We start from the raw sequence: 6,053 nt of genomic DNA, 5'->3' as shown, positions 1-6,053 counted from the left end.
GAAGAAAGACCGAAACCAGCTCTAAGTGAACACAGGCAGAGCACACATCCAGCGGCTTGAACTTGTAATGCGCTCAGTATCCTCCGGAAACCTTCCCCATGACCCATGGGCAATACCTGTGGCCAGCCTCAAGAAGGAGGCTCAGATGAGCAGAAATAAAGGCAGGAACCCTGGACCTTGCTCCCAGACCAGTGGCACAGGAAATCCCACCATCCCAAACCTCCTGAGGCTCCCAAATCCCTGGGTGTACCACTTAGTGGTGGAACCCGAGGACCGGATGCTCCCCTCATCGAAATTCTCTTACCTTTGCCTCCTGTTATGCTGGCCTGGTTTTCTTCCCTCCCAGGCAGATCGCTCCTACTCTCCTACCGTCTCGTCTGCTTGTCCTTCCAGGGGCGATGAGCATTGACCATCAAAGGGGACCTGTTTCGTGTGATTCTGGACCGGCCACCTGAGGCTGCTGCCCCATTTCTGACATTTGAGTCCCCAAGAGCCAAGTCAAACGATGTCTGCCACTATTCCCTTTTCAGCAAGGGATTCAGCATCCTGGGCGACCAGCTCATAGGCATTCAGCACGCAGCGGTTGCAAGGGAACCACTGCGGACATGAAAGGGGACTGCGGGGAGATGAGGGGGAGATGACGGGAGGAACGAGACAGACTTGGACATGAACTGACAGGAGAGGAGAGAGGGGAAACAGCACAGCGGGGAGGGATGAACTTGAAGGTGAAAGGCACCAGGCACCAGGCACCAAGGAGGTGGCTGGCAGATCCATTTTAATTAGTCTATTAAATAGCAGGCCAGCTCACACCTGCTCTCCTTTCTTGTTCTCTGCTCTCCTTCTGGTGGCAACCACAGTGGGTTGACCCCTGAAGGCCACCTGCTTCACAATTCACAGCTGAAGCTTCAGGCAGCCGGTCCACCAAGACAGCAAAGACGAGCGACGTCTCCCACTAATCGCTTTTCAGCAAAGGATTCAGCATCCTCACAAAACACTTACCACAGAGTTACCAAAGCATCATACTATGCTCCAACTGAAGAGAGATTTTTTTTTTTGGTTAGAAATCAGGCAAGTTGCCACTCAGCAGGGTTTAGTCTCGTCTCTACAAGTGGGGTGTCAGGAAACATCTCCAGCCTGCAGCCTCCAGCCAGGGGTCTTTGACGAGGTGCCGCCCCCGAGTCATGCAAGGATATTCCTGAGAGGGGCACGCCTGTCCCAGATCCACACGGCAGCAGCGGGCCCACCCTGGCCTGCCCTCCTGGAGCCAGAGGCAGGAGCCTCTCGCAAGCAGGCGCCCCCCCAGGCCATTCATGCTGCTCCCTGCCCTGTGTTCTCCTGCAGGGAGCTGGTCTGTCCCTCGTCTCCAGAGCTGTTTCCCTGCCAGGCCCTAGCCCTTGTACCAGTTGCTGCGGCTTGCAGGGACGTCGTGGCTGCCGCGACTCCTGCCCCTGGGAGTTCTTCTTTCCCTGGCCCCAGCCCCCTGTGCAGGGCCAGCACCCAGACCCCTTGGTACCACAGCCGGGGCTGTGGAGGATGAGCAGGTCAACTACATCCTGGAGCAGAGCTTTCTCCATGACTGCACCTCCATCAGCAGGTGGGGCTCCTGCCAGAGGGTGCCCTAGGGGGGAACAAAGGCCCACAGCTCCCTTCTGCTCTGCTGCCAGGTCCAGCACCTGGCAGGGGTGCCCAACTGCAGGCCATGTCAGACATCCTCCCTGCAGCAACTGGGCCCTGCCAGCTCATCCGTTTCCCTTGGGGCAGCTTGTGTGAGAGCAGAGCTAAGAGTCAACACCCCTGTGCTGGTGCTTAGACACTGCACCCTGGAGGTCATAGCCCTGCTTCTCCCCAGGGCAAAGCAGAAGCCTGAAAGCAAGTTACCTGGTTGGCAGGTGGAAGTCACTGGAGTGGGCTTGGAGCTGGAGCATGTCTGCCACAACACAACGGGATGGGCATGCACCATGGTTCTTGGGCTCACTGACTGCTCACGTGTCACCACACTAGTCACCCTCCACTTTTGCTCCGCAAACACCCATCAACAACTCCAGTGCCCTGAGACTGGCTCACCAGCTGCACACGGACACAGCTGAACCTGTCAATTTCTCCAGTGTGACGCATGTCATCTACATGGCCCAAACGATTGAGCAACTCATTGGCTAGGCTGACCCCACCAAGCAGGCCATGCCTCCTTCTCTGCCCCCCACCATGATGCAGTCCTGAGGGGTGAGCATGAGGGGAAAGGGGCCCATCCCACACTCAGATCATGGGCTACAGGCTCAGCATCAATGCCCGTGGTAGTTAATGATTCGTAAATGATGTTACTTACTATTCTGTAATTGCGTGATGCAGAGCAAGGGCCCACCCACCTCAAAGACTACCAGTGCATTGGACCTCTGTAGGGCTCTGTAGCAAGGGCTGGCCATTAGGCCTGGCTCAGCTTGTCTGGGCTGGAAAGGATCTTGTAACCTGAAGGGAACAGCTCAAAGGTCAGGAGCCTTGCCTGCAGCTCCCACGGATGGAAGAGAAGTGTGGATTTACTTGGTGTTGCCTCAGAGGCTATGCGAGCTTTATGCTGAGTGTGTTGCTGCTGCTGAGATCTTTTTTCTAATACTAGACCTTACCCACCATCCAGATCTGCAGAGGTAGTGGGAACCCCAGTGTTTGGGCCCCTGCTCTCACCCCCCCAGCCTTACTCCCTTCCCAGAGCTGGAGAGAACCAAGGCATCCGGGCCCAGCCTCTCAAGTCCCCAACCCGCCGAGTGGTTTTTCTCAGGGCTGGACGTGGTCGAGGCACCGGTCAAACTCACGGCCCTCGGCCTGGACTACTTCTGCGAGCCCTGGAAAGACAGTGGTGAGCCCCCCCACATCGCTCCAGGCTGCCAAACTTGTCCCAGTACCCCCCAGGTGTCTGCCTGGAGGTGGGGATCAGGGGTCACTGCCAGGCTCCCCCCAACCCCCCACGACTTCATGGTGGTGGGGCTGATGCTGCTGGACTTCATGCTGCCGGGAGACACCTGGTGCAAGGACCCTGTGTCCCTTCTGCAGCTGCTGCACATCTTCAAGGGCGCCCACACCTTCCACCTCATGCACCTGCTACTCAGTCTCTGGCCAGCCCTGACCTCTCCCCCCAGTCCCTGGCCCATCATGCAGACCCCTCCTCTCCTGGCTAACCTACCCTGACCTCCTGACTGCCTTGGCACTGATTACCCCCCCCCCCAACGCACACACACAGCCCCTCCCCCCCCACTAACCCTTCACCTCCTGGCTGGCACTTCACTCAGAGGTCTGTGTGATGTGACCCCCAAACCCACTAACCTGTAATGCCAACTCCTGACCTAGAAGAGCCCCCCTGTTCCCTGACCTCTTGGCTGACCCTGCACAGACTGCCCCCCCCACACACACACACAAACTGACCCTTGACCTCCTGCCTGACCCAACCCAAAACACTAACCCCACCCTTCTCCCTGACCTCCTGCTGCCACCCTTCACACTAACCCTTGACCTCCCAGCTGACCACAGACCCTTTCTCCTACCCTTCCCATGCTAACCCAACAGCCCCCTGGGGTAAGGGTCCCAGGTGGGAGTGGTCCCAGGGGTCTTTGCATCTGTGCCCCTGTACGTGCAGGGCACGGGAAACCCTGCAGGAGCCGACTGGCATCTTCATGCTCTTGGGGCACTCCAGCAGCACCAGCCTGTTGGTCACCTTCACCTGCCTCTGTATCCATGCAGCCTTGGAGAGGGTCCAGGGGTGCTCAGGGTGGGGGAACACAGCCTGCGTAGTTGCCTTAACCTGGCCCCTGATCATCCTCTCAGAGCTGCTGTGTGACCTGTTTATGCACCAAGACCCTATGTGCTTCAGGCACCTGTTGGACAGTGTATTTGCCCTCTTCCAGCTCCTTACACTGCACAACTGGGCCTTCATCTACCATGACAGCACCCAACAAGGCCCGCCAGGTGTCAGACACCGTGGGTTCTATCACTTTGAATCATAGAATCACTGAGTCGGGGGGGGGGGAACGACCTAGACAGATCATCAAGTCCGACCCCCTGCCATGGGCAGGAAGGTGCACTGGGGGTGAGAGGGGTCATAAGACCCCAGGCAGGTGCCTGTCCAGTCTCCTCTTCAAGATCCCCAGGGAAAGTGAGAGCACCACCTCTCTGGGAAGCCTATTCCAGGCTCTGGCCACCCTTACAGTGAAGAAGTTCTTCCTAATATCTAACCTAAACCTGCCCTCCCTCAGCTTGGGGCCATTGTTCCTGGTGCCTGCAAGGGGGGCCCCGGGGAACAGACTTTCCCTGAGTCCCTGCTACTGGCCCCAATAAGTTTGCAGGCAGCCACAAGTTCCCCCCTCAGTCTCCTCTTGCAGAGACTGAAGAGATTCAGGTCCCTCAGCCTCTTCTCATAGGGCTGGCCACAGAGGCCCTCAACCATATGAGTGGCCTCCTCTGGACCCTCTCCAGGTTCTCCGCATCCTTCTTGAAGTGCGGCCCCCAGAACTGGATGCAGGACTCCAGCTGCGGCCTGACCAGTGCTGCATAGAGGGGGAGCAAGACCTCTCTGGACCTGTTAGCCATGCCCCTGTTGATGCAGGGCAGGGTGCGGTTGGCTCTGGTCATTGGCAACTCATATTCATCCTGGAGTCAATCCCAACTCCAAGATCTCTCTCTGCCTCTGTGCTGCTGAGAGGGTCAGTCCCTAACCTATAACCATAATCCTGGTTCGCTTTCCCCAGGTGCAGCACCCTGCATTTGTCCTTGCTGAACCGCATCCTGTTCAGATCCGCCCACTTCTCCAACCTATCCAGGTCTGCCTGGATGTCTTCCCTGCCTGCCAGAGTATTCACTTTATCCCACAGCTTGGTGTCATCAGCAAACTTGAACAGGGTGCTCTCCACACCCTCCTCCAGGTCGCTAATGAAGATGTTGAACAGCACTGGCCCAAGGACCAAGCCTGGGGGACCCCGCTGCCCACACCCCCCACGTCAACATCAACCCATCCACCACCACCACCTTTGCTTCCGTGTGAGAGGTCTGCGACACCACCTGACCCACGAGGTGCGTGTTGTGCTCCTGCAGTGGCAGAACCTGCAGCGTGCTCCTTTAGGCCGCTTCCAGTTGTGCAGCAGCTGGTCCTGGAACCCCTGTAGCCGAGGCCTTCGCTGTTCCTTATGGGAAGGGGGCATCAGTTTGTTCTGAGTAGGGCCCTACAGCTTGCACCCAAAGCGCTGAAACTGAATACGTGACATCTGTTTCAGAGCTGTCTGAACACTGCACTACACAAAGCAGCAGCACTTGTAGGGTTTGGGGGTTTTTTGGGTAGGCGCGTTTCCATAAGGAAGGAAGACGCCACTCAAGCCAGCTGCTTCCCCCACCCCCCATGCCTCCCGTCCCCCTCAGGTTTCCTGCATCTCCCTTTCAGGCACCCTGTCTGGCACCATACGCTGGTTATTCTCTTTCTTCGGCCCTCCCAAACAACACAGCACTAATGATCTGCCCCACGAGATTCCACAGCCTCCGCCCCCAAGGTAGCATGCCTGGTTGGGGGGGGGGGGGGGGCAGGGAATGAAAGAGCGTGCACACGGAAGCACATTGCTTGCTCCAGCTGAAGTACACGCACGCTTGCTTTAGTTCCAATTGTGACGGTCTCGGGCTTGGCTGCCGCTCCATTACACCCTTCACCACACCCCGCGCCATCCTGTTTCTAGGAATGAGCCAGCAGCACCTTACGTGCCCACTCGAGCTGCCAGACAGTCCTGACAGGGCCTGGACACTTCCCACTTAGATCTGGACCTGTTGTGGCCAAGTCAGAAGAGACTATTTATTTAGAGCCCCCTTGCCAATCCTGCATTCCTACCAACCGAATCTTGGCCAAGCTTTAAGGAACCTTCTCCTTCGTTAAGGACAGCTAAAGGCCCAGCAACAGCATTATCTTGCCAGCAAACGTATACCAGCTGCACGTTGTAAAATACTCACACGTTACATTGGGGGATGGAGAAGAGACACACAAGCCAACAATAGGATTTTCATTTTTTTTTTTAATACAAACAAAAGTGTTT

This window comes from Crocodylus siamensis, chromosome 13 (genome assembly GCF_052110815.1).
Source record: "Crocodylus siamensis isolate JL-2025a chromosome 13, ASM5211081v1, whole genome shotgun sequence".
NCBI classification, from domain to species: Eukaryota; Metazoa; Chordata; order Crocodylia; family Crocodylidae; genus Crocodylus; species Crocodylus siamensis.
Note: the sequence above shows the minus strand (reverse complement) of the source record.